Below are 18,407 nucleotides of genomic sequence, written 5' to 3' on the forward strand. Positions count from 1 at the left end.
GCTCCGATTTTCTTTGGCATTGATGTGTGTGTGCGCATGTGCGCGTGCACACGCATGCTCAGTCGTGTCCAACTCTTCGTGACCCCATAGGCTGCAGCCCGGCAGGCTCCTCTGTCCGTGGGATTTTCCAGGTAAGAATACTGGAGTGGGGCGATGCCATTTCGTTTTCCAGGGGCTCTTTCCCACCCAGGGATGGAATGTCTCTTGTGTCCTCTGCATCGGCAGGCAGATTCTTTACTATTGCACCACTTGTGAAGCCCACTTTTATACCGTCTCAGTCCACTGAGACGGTATAAAAGTAGAGAGAGAGACCAAAGCAGGCTACTTTAACCTCCACAGAAAATCCAAAGTTGTATCTTCCAGATTTGCTATAAATGCCTCAGTATTTAAAATGTGGAACTGCTGAACCAATCTTGATTCTTTAGCCTTTGTTACATGATTGAAATGTTTATTGAGCTAACATTGTAAGTTAAATTTTTAACAGATAAAAAAAATGATAGGTGTTGGACAAATGTTGACAGAAGTGTTTAAGTTTCCAAGAAAGATTTCCTTAGAGAGAAATAAAGAGAAGAGGAGCTTGTAAGACTCTCAGTTATGTTTTCATAGATGCTTATGTTTTTTTTTAATATCTAAAATTCTAAATTATTTCTAAAATAAGTCATGAATGTAATCTACAACATGGGGACTATAGTTGAGAATATGGTGTTGTACAATACAGCTGAAAGTTGCTAAGAGAGCAGGTCTTAAAAGGTTTCATCACAAGAAAAAAAAAGCTTTAGTAATGATGTGTAGTGATGGATATTAATTAAATTTACCATGAGGATGATTTCACAAAATATATAAATATCATTATGTTGTGCACCTGAAACTAATGTAATGTCGTGTGTCGATTAACCTCATAGAGGAGCAACAAAAATTTTAATTATTTCTATTTCTAAATTTCAAATTAAAATCAGTGATATCTGACCAATATTTTCACGTTAAGTATTAAGGATTGTTTGACGTCTTTAGATAAAAATCAAATCTTTATTTTTCTTATGCATTATACATAGTAAGTGCTAAAAATCTTAGGATGGTAATTAACAAAATACTTCCATTTTAATCCTTCATCTTAAAAAAAATTAGCACGAGTATTTTCAATGTGTTGATTTGCTCAAGATATATCTTAGAATAATGATCTGCTTTCATACCCTCAGGTTCTCTGAAGTTATTTTGGATTTCTGGTGCTATCTTATAAAATCTTTCATAAATTGCTTCTATAAAGTAAACAAAACTCAGAAAGCTCTTGTCTAAAGCCACACAGCTCACAAGCAGCAGAGTCAGGATTTGAGTCCAGGTGTTCATGGCTTCAAAGCAATTTTATTTAACCCAACAATGCAACTGCACTGACGACAGTCATCAGACAAAAATATTCTGAAGAATTTTGGAGAAATAGGAAAGAGTCAGACAAAACTGATGCACGTGGGGGGAAGAGGCTGTGAATTAGGAGCAGGAAATACATGGGATGCTTTCGTCATGAAGCAATACAATTTCAGCTTGACTTTCCTTCTTCATTGTCCTTTCTCATTGTCTAGCTTGTAATGTGGTCATGGTTATGTCAAGTGGCTACATTCCTGAATATGTATTTGGTTTCCTCATGGGAGGCAAGTCATTCCTGATTGATTTAGATGGAGAAATAAATGCCAGTTCTCCAAACGTCAGTGCCATGGAGGCAAGAACCCATTTTTATTCATTTTTATTTTGGAGCATAGCCAATTAACAATGTTGTGATACTTAAGAATAGGGGGTTAGTTTTAGGTGATACATTGTGATGTATTACAATAATTATATTGTAACAGTTTTAGGTGGACAGCAAAGGGACTCAGCCATACATAAACATCTATCCATTCTCCCCCAAACTCCCCTCCCATCCAGGCTGCCACATAATGTTGAGCAGAGTTCCCTGTGCTACACAGTAGGACCTCGTTGGTTATCCACTTTAAATGTAGCAGGGTGTACATGTCAATCCCAAACTCCCCTAAACTATCCTTTGCCCTCTTCTCCCCGCCCCCCAGGCAACTGTAAGTTCATTCTCTAAGTTTGTGAGTCTGTTTCAAAACATTTTAAAATTGATTTATCTAACGGTGTCACCTACATGAGCTAGCGATCTGACGCTAGTTCTCAAAGGATCTGACTTCTCTTTAAGCTATTAGAAGTTCCCCCTGCCTTACGGACAAGGTAAAGAACACTTTCCCAGCAGCCAGTAGGCTGGGACACCGTGTCTAGGCACACCCTGTTGGTAAAAACCACTTAATGGAGTCTTGTTACCATATTGCCTGCCACCTAATAATGGCACACCAAATTTGGTCCTCTGATAAGCATGAGTAACTTCCTCTATGGCCAAAGGGAGGTACATAACATGACTTTGGAGCCAGGCTTGGCTTTATATATTGTATTTACTTTGCAGAATTCATTTACGGGCACAGGCAGGGAGACAAAATACCTCCTTTTCATGAGGGTCCCAGAGGGAGAGCAGGCGTACAATGTCTCTTCATACCACACAAACAATACAGCACAGAAGACTCCTTCTAGCATAATAAACAACCCACAGTCTACAGTCTCCGTGTTTTTGGTATTGACAACGCTTTGTAAAGTTAGATCAAAAAGGTACTTGAGCTTTTTTTTTTTTAAGCTTGGTGTCTGTCTGAACAGGGCAAAAATTCTGTCCAACTGTTGGATGCAACAGACCTGAAAAATCTGATGATCAAAAGGAATTGTACTTCCAGCATTTTGAGGGCAATTCTCCTTGAGAGCTGTGAGGTAGAAAGAAATTTTAGGTTTTCATTGTATCCATTGGGTTATATGACACCACTTTTCTTTTGGCAATTTCACTATGCTTGGTAAGAATAGAGACCAATTCAACAAAGAAACAAAGAAACCAATTCAACAAACAAACAAATTCAACAAAGATTTCTCCAGTATCCCTGGAGAGATCTTAGATTTGCAGTCTCAATTAACTATTAACTCATAATAAACTATACATAGTACTTTTGATAGGATTTTTAAGATTTGTTTTTTGGAAGATGAGAAGTGACTGGCTCTTCTCTTTGAAAAGAAAACAAGCATCAACAGGAAATGAAAGCCAGATATGAGAGAAATATCAAAATGTTTTAAAAAGTCAGCCTATCTCACTTTTTTTGTCTGTCCCTCTTTATGAAATTTTTTGAAAACCTAGGATAGAAAATTTTCCCTAAAATTTAAATATCATTGAATTCAGAAATAGGAACAAGGGCCAGTCCTAAGGTTTCATCTACAATTGTCAATGTGTAGACATTTGTCTTTCTATTTAGAAAAAAAGGAAACATTCTTAAAACAGGATCTATTTATACTCATTAAAAATTCATTTACCAAAAGTATGCGCTATTACTCCTAGAGTAGTAATGAGTAAGGGAAAGTAATTTAGGTCTGTGTACAGTCAACATGGCGATCACTGTCTGGAAAAAAAGTTAGGACATAAGCACATGCATGACCTGGACACAAATCCAAAGAGATAAGTTCCAAATGACATATATGAAGTGCTAAGGGAGGTCACATTTGAATATTAATAGACTTAAATGAGGCTACCAACACACAGTTTCCTCAAATGTCAAAGTGTTTCAATCCATCAGTATCTCTTGAACTATGTCTTGCACAGAATTCCTGAGATACTTGCTTTAGTAAGTTACCTGCTTGCAAAAACAACCAAAATTCATGTTAAGTATGGCTTCTTTCCTTATTCATAACTGGCAATGGAGCTTTTTACATAGACTTCTTCTGAGAAAGCCATTTTGCCCCAATTCAAGGAAGATGGATTCCATGCTGTAGGCAAATTTTGTCTGGATAAGCTCATGAGTTTTCATGCAAATACATTGTTCCAAAAAGGCTCATAATAAGAAATCTCTTACTTCAACCATCACAAATACTTCATTGATGTCATGGTTATTAAAGAACCATTTGCACAGCTGTGAGCCTGACCCATAAAGGTCAATAATATCCAGGTACCTTGCAAGAGTCATTTCCAGCCACCCCTATGATCAGCCAGAGCATCATCACAGTTCCCCGAGATGGATGACTGAAGTTCAGAGGCAGACCCCGGCCCTCTGAGAAAAGCTAACCTCAGCAGGGTGTTTCTGCTAAGGTAGGTGGGGAAGAAGCATTGTCTGGTTTTCCCACAACATTGACCAACTCAACCCACACAGAAACAGAAAGTTTTCACTGTTTACAAGTTGTGGCATATTTTATCAATGTCTCTGCCCTGGAAGGACTGATGTTGAAGCTGAAACTCCAATACTTTGGCCACTTGATGCGAAGAGCTGACGCATTTGAAAAGACCCTGATGCTGGGGAAGATTGAGGGCAGGAGAAGGGGACGACAAAGGATGAGATGGTTGCATGGCATCACTGACTCAATGGACATGAGTTTGGGTGAACTCCGGGAGTTGGTAATGGACAGGGAGGCCTGGCGTGCTGCAGTTCATGGGGTCGCAAAGAGTCGGACACGACTGAAAAACTGAACTGAACTGAACTGCCCTCAGTAATTCTTTCCAAGGGGTAAGGAAAAAACACAAAGAGAGTTTCTTTCTTCCTTCTTTCCTTCTTCCCTCCCTCCTTCCCCTCTCTCTTTCTTCCTTTTAAAATGTTTCTGAAGGCAAAGGCAAACACAAACACTCTTTGAAAATCATAGGTGGGCCTTATTAACATCATTTCACTGCAGAAATAGAGACTGTTACCTTCCAAGGTGAGGGGCAGTCAGCATGAAGCAGCTCCTCCACCACCTGTCTTCTAAGAGGTTTCATCCCCTCGGGGGCAAGATCTTTCTTAGAAAGTCAAAGAGTTAGAATTTTAGAAAAAAAAAAATAGTAGTTGGACCTCAAAACATATGTGTAAATTTTAATTCTGAGATTTTGAAGAAGAAAGGGAATGTCTCCAAATTTTCAACATTTATTGCTCCCCAAATGGCAATTATAGAATAAGTGATGATTTATCAGTGCTAAGATTAGAATCACCCCAAGCGAGTGCAAAAAATTAGATGGAGATTCATAAGACAGATGTTATTTGAGATAATTCCTGCCAATGACCACAGATTTGGGCTTAATCCAAAGGACAGTCATAAACAGACTTGGAATTAGATAACTGAAACTGGCGACAATGGAAGGATTATGAATATTCTGGTGTATCATCTTTTATCTGAAAGGCTTTAGATATTACTTATTTTTTCTTTAAGAACAATAGATAATGGTGACTCACTTGATTCTCTTGGTCACTTCAAATAAATGTAGAAGTCAAAAATAGCTCTTGTAATTTCATGGTGACCAAGTCTATTCTATATGGTTTCATTAATGCAATTACTATTTGCAGGCTAACATATTGTACCCAGCTCCCCTGGGCTTTGTTTTTCTTTGAACAACATTCAGAACAAGAAAAAACAAATATTACTGCTGAGTGATGGACTGGATTTAGTCTTGGCTGATTTAGGCCTGGGCAATGGCTCTAAAATTCTTGCCTATGAGTCTGAACCTGTGAGTCACTGAAAATCAGCATTGCTAGGGTGCTATATGCTGGCATAGTGCAAACTCAAAGCCATTCTAGGACCCAGAGCAAGAAAATATTATGCTCTAGGTTGCCTGGGAAATGAGTACACTTCAAAATGCCTAGACATGTACCTAAAAATGGGAGGGGTCTTCAAGCTTCTTAATACCACCAACTCTTCCGCTGCTGTTTTTAAACATTTAATGGAAGTTGTGTTTTATATTTTCAACTTTTTATTTTGTACTGGAGTATAGCCAAGTAACTGGAGAAGGAAATGGCAACCCACTCCAGTATTCTTGCCTAGAGAATCCCAGGGATGGCGGAGCCTGGTGGGCTGCTGTCTATGGGGTCGCACAGAGTCGGACACGACTGAAGTGACTTAGCAGCATAGCCAAGTTAACATTGTTTGATAGTTTCAGGTGGATAGCAAAGGGACCCAGCCGTACGCATACACGTATCCATTCTCTCCCAAACTCCCTTCCTATCCAGGCTGCCACATTGAGCAGAGTTCCCTGTGCTATACAATAGGTCCAAATTGGTTACCCATTTAAAATATTGAAGTGTGTGCATTTACTGCTGGTGAGAAATGAAAATTGATGGATATTTCTGTTTGTTTGTTTTTTTAAATCAAATTGACAGTTGATTTGCTGGCTCTTAGCTTACTAGCAATAGAGTGAGAATTGCCACAAAGATAAAATATTGGACTCAAAGTATAGTTTAGGTAATTAATTTAAATTCTCTTGACTTCATTTTTCAAAATCTGATGTAATTTTGTCATTTTTACTTAATAGACGTCTTAGAAGTTTGTGGTATATGGTATAAGTTATACTTGAATAACCTTACCTACACCATCAAAATCTTGCATGTACATATTTCAGAAATTTTCAAGAGTTTGGTGTCAACTCTGTTTTTTGTTTGTTTGTTTGTTTGGCAGCAGTTCTTACCAAGAAACGTATCAAGCATGAAATTTACTTCTAAAAAGTTTAATTCCTTGTTCAGTCAATGACTTATCAGATTAAGTCACCTGTATGAGGCAAATATGCTCAGAAATGACTTACTCCACAGGGTCTTGGAGAAGGAAGCATAACATAGGTTTGCCTTGAAGAAAGGATGCATCTCAATTTGTCAGCCTAAAATCCTGCACAGATTTTACACTAAATGAATATGCACATGGATAAGGTTTCATTCTTTCTCTGTTGAATCCGTTTCCCCTGTATTGTACTTAGCCGCTCAATTGTGTCTGAGTCTTTGTGACCCCATGGACTGTAGCCCGCCAGGCTCCTCTGTCCATGGGGATTTTCCAGGCAAGAATACTGGAGTGGATTGTCATGCCCTCCTCCAGGGAACCTTCCCAACCGGTTGATTGAACCCAGGTCTCCCACGTTGCAGGCAGATTCTTTACCATCTGAGCCACCAGGGAAGCCCAGCATTAAAAACCAACCCTGAATATCCAGGAGGACCTAACAGCCTATGTTACTCAGTGCCACCTCTCATTATAGAATATACAGTATTTTGTGACCTTAGGGAGATTACAGAGCTATTTTTTTGTCCTCCTTCTCCTCTTCCTCCTTCCTTTAGTTTTTGGGGGGTGGTGGGGGTAGTTAACCGAATGGTGATATAAAGATGGGGCAATATTAAGACATTTTCAGATCCTTTTTCTTAGTATCTGAGGGAAAGAAGCAGCCCTGTTTTTGTCTAAAGAGCGTGGGTTAGCATCTCCAACCTGCCCCTGGGCAAGGAGTGAAGGACGAGAGACTGGCAGCTGCAGAGAGCACTTGGACTCACCAAGGAGGGGCAAAATGCTTCTGTGAATTCCTTCAGATCACTGAAGCTGCCTGTCAGATTGAATCTGAGTGTTCTGGCTCATCAATCAGAGCCTCGGGGCAGCCCCTGCTGCCAGGGTCCTGCGTCACCCAGAGCCACAGTGCCAGGGAGGCAAGGCCCCCGACTGTGAGGAGTGTCAGTGGGTCTCAGTCCCCAGAAGTCACACATGCCCTGCGGTGGACAGCCTCCTGGAAGGGGAGATTCTGGGAGGTAATGGGCATTAGATGAAGAGAAAGAAAGGAAGGAAAGAGGCAGCAAAGAAAGGAGGAAGAGAGGGGCGTGAGCAGAGGAGATTAAAGAAAATAACAGGACATTTTGTCTTAGGAATGAAACCCATTCTCATACCAGCCTTCTAAGATTTTTTTTTCAAACTTTAAACTTTTTATTTTGTATTGGGATGGAGAAGAAAACCTCAACCCACTCCAGTATTCCTGCCTGGAGAATCCCATGGACAGAGGAACCTAGTGGGCTACAGTCCATGGGGTCACAAAGACTCAGACATGGCTTAGCAACTAAGCAGCAGCATAGTTGATCAACAATGTTGTGGTAGTTTCAGGTAAACAGCGAAGGCACTCAGCCATACATATACATGTATCCGTTCTCCTCCAAACCCCTCTCCCTACCAGGCTGACACATAACACTGAGCAAAGTTCCATGTGCCATGCAATAGGTCCTTGTTGGTTAACTGTTTTACATATAGCAGGGTGTACATGACCTTCGCAAACTCTCTGACTGTCCCTTTCCCCCAGCAACCATAAGTTTGTTTTCTAAGTCTGTGAGTCTCTTTCTGTTTTGTAAGTAAGTTCATTTGTATCATATCTTTTTAGATTCCACATATAAGGGATGTCATGTGACATTTCTCCTTCTCTGTCTGGCCAGTCCCCTAAGATTCATTCATCCACGTATCACAGTATTTCTGCCGCCAAAGCAGAGCTTCTGCAAGCAGTTACATAATGTATGTCTTGATCTGGGGATCTGCACTGGAGGGCAGGGGGTGTATCACCCACAGTAATTCTCCCCATGAGTTGCCCATGAAAGTGCTTGTTCTTAAAATTTTCATCTTGAACAAGTGCTCCTGAGGATTAAAGAAGTACTTTTATGTCTCCTGAGGACTGGGATGGCCATTCCCATGGGAAAGGAGCGCAGCACACACAAGCTTGTTTTTAAAAAGAACTTAATAATTTTAGGGGCTTCCCTGGAGGTCCAGTGGTTAAGAATCTGCCTTACAATCCAGGAACTAAGATCCCACATGTAGTAAGGCAACAATTAGAGGAGCATCACAAAGAAGACGCAGCCAAATGAATAATAATTAAAGTTCATTTGTTTTAAAAAAAAATTTCATTTGTTTAAAATAACAGAAAGTAATGAGTGATATTTATTTTAAAAAATAGAACTTAATAATTTTAAAAAGGGTAAAGATCTCAGTCAAGGTTAGTCATCTAAATAGTGGGAGCCTGAAACCAACACCAACAATGTAATGTTGATAATGATTTATTAGCATAATGTTGATAATGATCCACACTTATATCTACACACTCACGTACATATACATATGAACACATATACATATACACATGTGTATATACATATGCACATGTAGTATATATGGATATACTACATACATATATATTGTATCCACATCTACCTATACACCTACATGCATATATATACACATATGTATATAATACACATAATCTACTTACTTAACCAGAATCATGACATTTTTCTTCTTATTAAAATCTTTAAGATAGATGAAAAATTGAGTAATATTATTTGAAGAGCTCCAGGTCTAGTACTTCTTGAAACTAGTGTGTAAAAATATGTAATCAGGCATGTTTTTTCAATCACACATGCCTTTTATCCCCATTTAATAGTAAAAATAGATCAGGACTAAATTCTATTAGCAAATCATAGTTACTTATTTTCATTTGTGTGTTACATGTACTAGTCAGAAGAATAATCAGATTTCAGGAGATTTAGTAGAATATTCTTCAAAATTTTTGAAATCACCGATTCAGTTAGAGAATTCCACAAGCATGAGTTCTTACACGAACTTGAAAGTACAAAGATTAATGACCTAAGCATTTCAGTTTTAGTTTTAAATCTAAAAGTGGAAAGAGACCCACCCATAATTAATGAAGTAATGGTGACTTAGAGAGAAGAACTTCATCAGTTTTAAAAACATAACTCAGGATTCACCTATTCAAGAAAACTTGGTATACGAAATCCAAATGTTAAAAACAAAACAAAACATCAGAGCTTGATGTTTCACCAATCAAATTCCTAAACTTTATAAATAGTTTCACCGTGGGATTAAAATAAATATTAACTGATCTCACTCATTTACTTAGAAAATGATTCAATTTTCAAAAGTGACCTACTCTCAAACCCGAGGAATATCACAACTCTATAGTACAAGTTCTATCCAGAGATGCTGAAAATTCAGTTTTCCAAAAGATGCAATATAATTAGTCTTTGAAGTTATCCTAGAATAGAAGATAGCAAAACTTTCAAAATTTAAAATGGAAGCAAATTTCTAACCCCTTTTATATAACAAATATGGAATTAGGGCAGGGAAGAATTATATCAGCTTTTTTTTTATAGAAGAGGCAAGAGGGAATAATTTGAATCTTATTTTACTTCTGTGCCATCTATGTGCTGACGCCCGCCATTTAAATATTTTTGGCCATTATTTTTTCTGAGTTTGACCTTGTACATACAAAGACCAACTTTTATCTATCTCTACTTGGATGTCTCATAGGAATTTCACATGTAATATACCCAAATTACTGAATTCTTACTTATCCAGAATGCTGCAAGAGCTTCCTAAGTAGTGTTCTTATTTTTAATTTGACTCTCTCATTTTCTATTTTCCAGGTAGCAACCAGAGAGATCTCAAAAATCCTTGAATAACTTCCTATTTTACTTGACGTAAAACCTTATCACCTTCCGTGTTCAATCCCTTCAGCCATGTCTGACTCTTTGTGACCCTATGGACTATAGCCAGCTATGCTCCTCTGTCCATGGGATTCTCCAGACAAGAATAATAGAATGGGTTGCCATGCCCTCTTCCAGGGGATCTTCCTAACCCAGGGATTGAACCTGTGTTCCCTGCATCTCCCCATTGCAGGCAGATTCTTTACCCACTGAGACACCTAGGACGCCCTTATCACCTTAAAATGACTTATAATGTATAGGGTGACCATCTGTCTTGGTTTGCCAAACACAATTCCGTTCATATCAGTTGACTATGTTTTTGTAAAGACCATTCACTTTCATTCCAAAGTGTCCCTGTTTGGATGATAAGTTTTGATGACTTTACTTATAAGGTCCTGCATGATTTGGCATCTGCCCCCTCTTCAACTTTAAGTCAGACCATCCTGGCCCTTGCTCATGCTACTCCAGGCACATGAATTATCATCTTTCAGCTCCTCAAATATGGCAAGGTCCTCACTAACTCAAGGGCTTCCCAGGTGGTGCTAGTGGTAAAGAACCTACCTGCCAATGCAGGAGACATAGGAGGTGTGGGTTTGATCCTTGGGTCGGGAATATCCTCTGGATCCACTCCAATATTCTTGCCTGGAGAGTCCCATGGACAGAGGAGCCTGGTGGGCTACAGTCCATGGGGTTGCAAAAGAGTTGGACATGACTGAAGAGACTTAGCATGTTTTTACTAACTCAAGGTCTACACACCACTTTTTTTCATTTTTTCTGTTTCAGCTTAAACACCATACTTGAAGGGACTCTTTTCCTGATTATCCAATCTATCAAAAGAAGATTTGTCCCCTCCTAAACCCCTCTGACCTCTGTTCTTTTCCCCAGCAACACACATGATTATTTACAAGTATACATTTTTCTGCATATTTTTTCTGTCTTTTTCAGTACAACAGAGTTTTCTTTATAGAAAAGTTTCTCCAAATGGAAAGAGAACATGTATGTTTTCTTTCATCTTTGAAAACTGTATCTAGTCCAATGCTTGAGATGAAGTGAGCTCTCAGCATTTGTTTTAATGGATGATTGGGTGAATAAGTACATAAAATGGATGATCTGTGATCATCACTTAGGAGAAGTTAAGACTGATTCAACTTTGGGGGCAATAGGAAGAAAACCAGACACAGAAAATGAAAGCTTCTTAAAAATCAGTCATAGACTTACCTTTGATTTGTGAACAATTACCATTATCTTGAAGCACTGAGCTAGGGACTGAGGTTACAAAAGTGAATAAAATACAGCACCTTCTTCAGGAGTTGACAATCCTTTGAAGAGATATACATAACAAGTTAGTTCAGCACAGTTTGGAGCACAGAAAAGAAATAACCTAATACTGACTAGAATTTGAGGAATCCTTTCTCATGGAGGTGGCTCCAGAATTGATTGGGTCAGATGTAGATCAAATGTAACACTACGATTTTTAAAATAAATCATGAATGAATAAATGCATTAAAATAGGTGAGTGAACAGCTGTGTGGTAAGGAGATGGCATTATAACCGTTAGGTGGAAAGTTTACAAAATTTCTGGTCTCAGGACCACTTTACACTGTTAAAACTGATTGTGGGTCCCAAAGAACTTTAGATTGTACAGGGTACTTCAATCTGTATCTTCTATTAGAAATTACAGCTCAGGCATCTAAAATAGTCACCCATTCACTTAAGAAAAACAATAAATGTATGATATGTCAACACAGATAACTTATTTTTATGAAAAACAACTATATGTGCCAAAACAAGAATCAAATTTGCTAAGAACAAGGGCATTGCTTTACATTTTTGCAGGTTTTTTCTCTGGCTTAAGAGAAGACAGCTGGGTTCTCATAGATGTTTCTGCATTCCATCTGCTGGATTATGTTGATTTTTTGAAGTGTATGAAGAAATTCCAGCCTCACAGAGATAAATCTTTGAAAAAGTGAGGAATTCACAAACCACCTGAATGAGAACTGGTTCTGAGACTATCGCCTCCCTTTGGATTTTGACTGGTGAGTGTTAAGCAAAGAAATGACTTGACCTGATTTGTGTTTAGATAGATTAGTTTAGAAGCTATGTGGTCAATAAATTGGAATGAGTGAGGCCAGAAATTCGGAGACTAGTCCATGAAATAATGTAATGGAAATGAAAGGGTCAAATCACTCTTAGTTGTTGCAAGTGAGGGAAAGAAGAGGCTGGGCGTGTGGAGGTGGAGCACAGATTTCTTTGGGAAATGACAGATTATAATGTTGCCACCAACTGACTAAAGATGATGTTTGGAAGATTAACTCTTTGTGAAGTGGAGGAAGGAGTGAAAGGGGGCATGGGAGGAATAGGGAAACAGGGATTGACACATATTCATTGACTGATCCTATGGATAAAATAGATAACTTTGAGAACATACAGTATAGCACAGGTATAGCACTATGTATAAAATAGATAACTATGAAAAAATATGGTATTACATAGGAAAGCCCACTTAATACCCTGTGGTGACTTGAATGGGAAGGAAGTCCAAAAGGCAGAGGATGTAGGTGCAAGGATAACTCATTCGTTTCATTGTAAGCAGAAACTTACACAACAATGTGAAGCAACTATTCTCCAATAAATATTAATTTACAGAAGTACTTTGTGAATGTGTTGAGTGGAAGGTTGTGTGGAGCATCCAGATAAAGGTGTCGGGAAGACATTTTATCATGTGAGTCTGAGATACAAGCTAAATGCTCCTGGTGGAGACCAGTTAATAAGTGAAGGCTAAGTATTAGAGAATGGAGTGATTTTTCTAGGGAAAAAAAAAAACAGTGGGAGGAGTGAACAAGAACGGACACCAGGAAATTAGCAAAGTTAGGGTTGGTTGGGCATAGAGAATCTCACAAAGTGTCCAAGAATGAGAGTCACCAAGCAGGTGTGGTGTAACTAAAACTGTGAGAGTGGACAGTTCATGAAAGCCCTGACAACGGGCCAACTACAGTGGAGAGATTGAGATAATAACAGAGACATGGTTACTAGTGTTCTTAGGACAGAGCTAGTGGAGTGGGTTGGAGAACAATGTCATTTTAGATCTCAGCTGTTTGAAGAGCAAATTGGGGTGCAAGCAGAATGAGCATATGTAACCTTTCTTAAGACTTTGGTTGAGAATAGAATGAAGAACAATGCTATCAAACAGAGAGCCGAGAGAGTCTGTCTGATTAGTATAGAAGAGATTGCATTTGCTTATGGGGTGAGGCAACGAAGCTAGTTGAGGCAAAATGTTGCAGACATGTGCCATTAATCATTATAGAATATTCAGGAGGAAAAAGGAAAATATATTATCAAGAGAACAAGGAGAATATCTTTCCATTTCTCGCTTTCTCTCAGACATCACAGAATATGGGTGTTTCAGAGAAAATACAAAGTCGTGAGGACTAAGAAATGCAGCAATAAGTTATTTGTGTAGTTACCAATGGTTACTAACTTTTCTACATTTACTAACATGGGATGAGAAACAAGAAACATATACTCCACCCCAAAAAGGATGGACAAGACCGGTGAGAAGAATAGAGAAGCAAAGATAAAGATAGGATAGATTAGAAACTCTTTCCATGCGCCACTGATTATAAGGCACTTCTTAGAAAGGAGAAGTTAGCCATGATACAAGGTGGTGCTAGTGGTAAAGAATCTGCCTGCCAGTTCAGGAGATGCAAGAGATGCAGGTTCGATCCCTGGATTGGGAAGATCCCCTGGAGGAGGAAATGGTAACCCACTCCAATAGTCTTGCCTGGAAAATTCCACTGACAGAGGAGCCTGGCAGGCTGCAGTCCATGGAGCCGCAAAGAGTTGGACATGACTGAGCACAAAACAGCACAGCCGTAATACAATGCACCTATGTAGAGTCAACTGCATATAGTTCGCATGACAGAAAGCAAGTGTGATTTTTCTCAACAAATCCTTTCATTGTCCTCAAAAAGATCTGAGTTAAAAAAAAAAAAAACTTTTTAGGGAATTTTTCTATATTGTGTTCCTTGGAACACTAGTGTTGTTTGAAATGTTAATAAATCATTAAAAATAAAAGAGGGTGGTGGTCTTCAGGCAAATCAGTTTGGAAAACATGGAGTTAAAGCCAAGCAGATTTCTTAACAGAAAGACTTCTCAGAATCATTGCTATAGTTACATGCATTGGGAGTTATTCAAGTGAGTGATACAGTAGACACCATTTCCCAAATGTAATCATTGTTTTCATTGAACTATTGTTTTCATTGAACATTTACTGACTTCTTGCCAGAAACTGGTGTGTTTGGGAAACACTGCTCCAAGGTATTGTTAAACTCAGTAGTGTGTATCTGATTAATTAGGATCATGATTCTTGTGTCTGGAATAGTTAAATTGATAAGATACCTTTTTTAAACTTTTTATTTTATATTCAAGCATAGCCAGTTAACCATGTTGTGATAATTTCAGATGGACAGCAGAGGGACTTAGCCATACAAAGATTTGGAGAAGGAAATGGCAACCCACTCCAGTATTCTTGCCTGGAGAATCACATGGACAGAGGAGCCTGGCAGGCCATGGTCCATGGGGTCGCAGAGAGTCAGACACGACTGAGGCGACTGAGCATGCATGCATACATGTACACGCTGCTGTATTTAAAAGGGATAATTGACAAGGGTCTGCTGTATAGCACAGGGAACTCTGCTCAGTGTTATGTAGAATGGATACCCCTTTTTAAAAAAGCCATTAACACACCCCTATGATTTCTAGATTTGGTGTTATTGATGTTCTGTTTTTGATTTTATAACACCTACCCACTTCTGAAAAATAGTCCATGGACAGAGTGGGCTCCCAAAAACAATGTTTAGATTGATGGCTTTATATTTTAGAGTTTTAAAGTAATTTTGCTTTTGACATCCAATAGGAAGAGAAAACCAGAAGAAGGCATCATCAGTGTTTATGCCCCAGGAAGAAACATATGTCCATGAAGACTCACGGACAGACCAACAATTGGATTGCTCATCCAATAAGTGTTTTGTCATTTGATTCCAATAAGAACCAGATGAGCTTGTAGAAAATGCTGCATCTTGATTTTTCTTAAGCTCATGATAGCCCTTTATAAGAAGAATATCACATGGGCTTTTGTTCATTCAGAATGTTTTTTGAATTCCAATTCAATCTAGATATTGTGGAAATTACTGAGTAAAAGGCATGGTCCCGACTTGCATAAGGTTACATCTGGCTTCAGTAGGTGATAGAATAAATGAAAAAAAGTAAAATCATATAAAAATTAAAATGTGTTGCACTTTAAATATAAAGAATCATAGGATAGCATATGATTAGTTAAAATCAAAAGATAGTAGACAAGAAGACAAGGTAGTATGTCACATGTAAGTGCATATATGTGCATGAATTGAATTATCACCCACACATATATGTCTTCCTAGGAACATGTGATACCCAGTATGAGAGTCAGCTTCTACTGTTCTGGGATGCTAAAGAGAGTGTTGAAATGCATCTTCTCCTTCCACAAGTCAAGTAACGGCTGAGAGCACAGCAGTACATGTGCGTCTCTGGAACACCCCAACCTCCACCTCCATTGACCTGAATCTCAAAAAGTTTAAGTTCAGGTCTGGACTGCTAAAGGAGAGGCTCCATCCTACAACCTGGATCTCAAGAATCTGATCTGACACCCAAACCAGACATCTGGTAAGAGCCAGGCATTCCTGACATGATTGCTTGATGAATCATTTTCAGAACTCTCAGATTTGTGAAGGGCACTGCTTTATTTTCATTCTCATTTTTTTTCCAGCTAGAAAAGCTTCCTGGCATTGCTCTTCCTGTAAAAACATGATTAATATTCAGACCTAGATTAGATCCGAATTTCTATAGAGGGCAATGAACAGGTTGTTTTGTTCTTTCTCTCCAGCTGAGAACTCAGGGAATAAACATCATTTAATGTCTTTTCTACCTCAGGGAGATTCTTAGTGGCTTTGTCCACTGTGTTACAGACTTCACAGGGATGTGCCCTATGCTTTCAATGCAAATTTGCACTCTAAATCCCTTATGAAATGAGCCAGTAAGAATATGTATTAAAGAAATGGTAGGCTAGTGAGAGTTGAAAGATTGTAGTTTTCAACCAGCAGCTCAATTTGATAGCTCTTCACCCTACACAAGCTGCTAGCATTTATTAAAATGTGTAAAAATTTGAGATGGAGAGTTTCTAATTGGGCTAGAATTCCTAGATATATTAGAATTAGATATGCAGGGTATCAAGGCATATTCAGGACATGATGAATCTAGACAAAAGTGAAAAAACTAAAAGGAACTGATATACGAAAGATTACTGTTCATTGATGTGTATTTCAGGCGTCCACTTTCAATAAAATATAATCTATTGTGATTTTAGTAGCAAATATCATTCCCTCCTGAGAAAGCTGTATGCAGGTCAAGAAACAACAGTTAGAACTGGAGATGGAACAACAGGCTGGTTCCAAATCAGGAAAGAAGTACGTCAAGGCTGTATATTGTCACCCTGCTTATTTAATTTATATGCAGAGTACATCATGAGAAATGCTGGATGAAGCACACGCTAGAATCAAGATTGCTGGGAGAAATATCAATAACCTCAGATATGCAGATGACACCATCCTTATGGCAGAAAGTGAAGAAGAACTAAAGAGCCTCTTGATGAAAGTGAAAGAGGAGAGTGAAAAAGGTGGCTTAAAATTCAACATTCAGAGAACTAAGATCACGGCATACAGTCCCATCACTTCATGGCAAGTAGATGGGGAAACAACAGAAACAGTGAGAGATTTTATTTTCTTGGGCTCCAAAATCACTGCAGATGGTGACTGCAGCCATGAAATTAAAAGAGGCTTGCTTCTTGGAAGAAAAGCTATGACCAACCTAGAGAGCATATTAAAAAGCAGAGACATTACTTTGCCAACAAAGGTCTGTCTAATCAAAGCTGTGGTTTTTCCAGTAGTCATGTATGGATGTGAGCGTTGGACTACAAGGAAAGCTGAGCACTGAAGAATTGATGCTTTTGAACTGTGGTGTTGGAGAAGACTCTTGAGAGTCCCTTGGACTGCAAGGAAATCCAACCAGTCCATCCAAAGGAAATCAGTCCTGAATATTCATTGGAAGAACTGATGCTGAAGCCTCTCCAATACTTTGGTCACCTGATGAGAATAACTGACTCATTTGAAAAGACCCTGATGCTGGGAAAGATTGAAGGAAGGAGGAGAAGGGACGACAGAGGGTGAGATGGTTGGATGGCATCACTGACTCTATGGACATGAGTTTGAGTAAGCTCCGGGAGTTGGTGATGGACAGGAAAGCTTGGCATGCTGAAGTCCATGGGGTTGCAAAGAGTCGGACATGGTTGAGCGACTGAACTGAACTGAAATGATCATTCCCTGACCACAGTGAAGCTATATCCTATAGATATATGGCACTTTATTGTGATTCATATTTTATTTCTTGGGTTTATTTTCATGTACTCTTGCCTGGAAAATTCCACGGACAGAGGAGGCTGGCGGGTTAGAGTCCACGAGGCGGCAACGAGTCAGACATGACTGAGCCTACAGGCACGCACAATCAGGATAGATTGCCCACCAACTACACAGCTGCCTTCTTAATTATTAGCTTGTCAAAAACCAGATCCATTTTACCATTACTGGAAGGAAGATAATTTGGGACTGGGGATTAGGAAAATTCAATTGCAGAACATTAGCTGCTTCTAATATTAAGTACCCTGCTTTAAACAATGTAATCAAACAATGATTTCTTGACTTTTAAGGTTGTCCATTATTTATTGACAATTTTTTCTCTGGAAATAAAGGTTTAACATTTTAACATGCTTCTTACCTTTTTATTTTACTTTGCCAACAAAGGTCTGCATAATCAAAGCTATGGTTTTTCCAATAGTCATATATGGATGTGGGAGTTGGACCATAAAGAAGGCTGAGAGCTGAAGAATTGATGCTTTTGAACTGTGGTGTTGGAGAAGACTCTTGAGAGTCCTTTGGGCTGGAAAGAGATCAAACCAGTCAATCCTGAAGGAAATGAGTCCTGAATATTCATTGGAAGGACTGATGCTGAAGC

General features: G+C 38.8%; 1 long non-coding RNA gene across 1 annotated transcript; it reads left to right on the forward strand.

The window, feature by feature from the left end:
• The first annotated feature begins 69 nt into the window (after positions 1–69).
• LOC145518816 (uncharacterized) lies at positions 70–18,155 on the forward strand. The gene is made up of 4 exons (XR_014063316.1): positions 70–131; positions 12,144–12,343; positions 15,746–16,007; positions 16,857–18,155. It is a non-coding gene; the product is annotated as an uncharacterized LOC145518816 (long non-coding RNA).
• The last annotated feature ends 252 nt before the right edge of the window (positions 18,156–18,407 follow it).

Source organism: Giraffa tippelskirchi, chromosome 8, assembly GCF_054371585.1.
Source record: "Giraffa tippelskirchi isolate mGirTip1 chromosome 8, T2T-mGirTip1v1.2.pri, whole genome shotgun sequence".
Taxonomy (NCBI): Eukaryota; Metazoa; Chordata; class Mammalia; order Artiodactyla; family Giraffidae; genus Giraffa; species Giraffa tippelskirchi.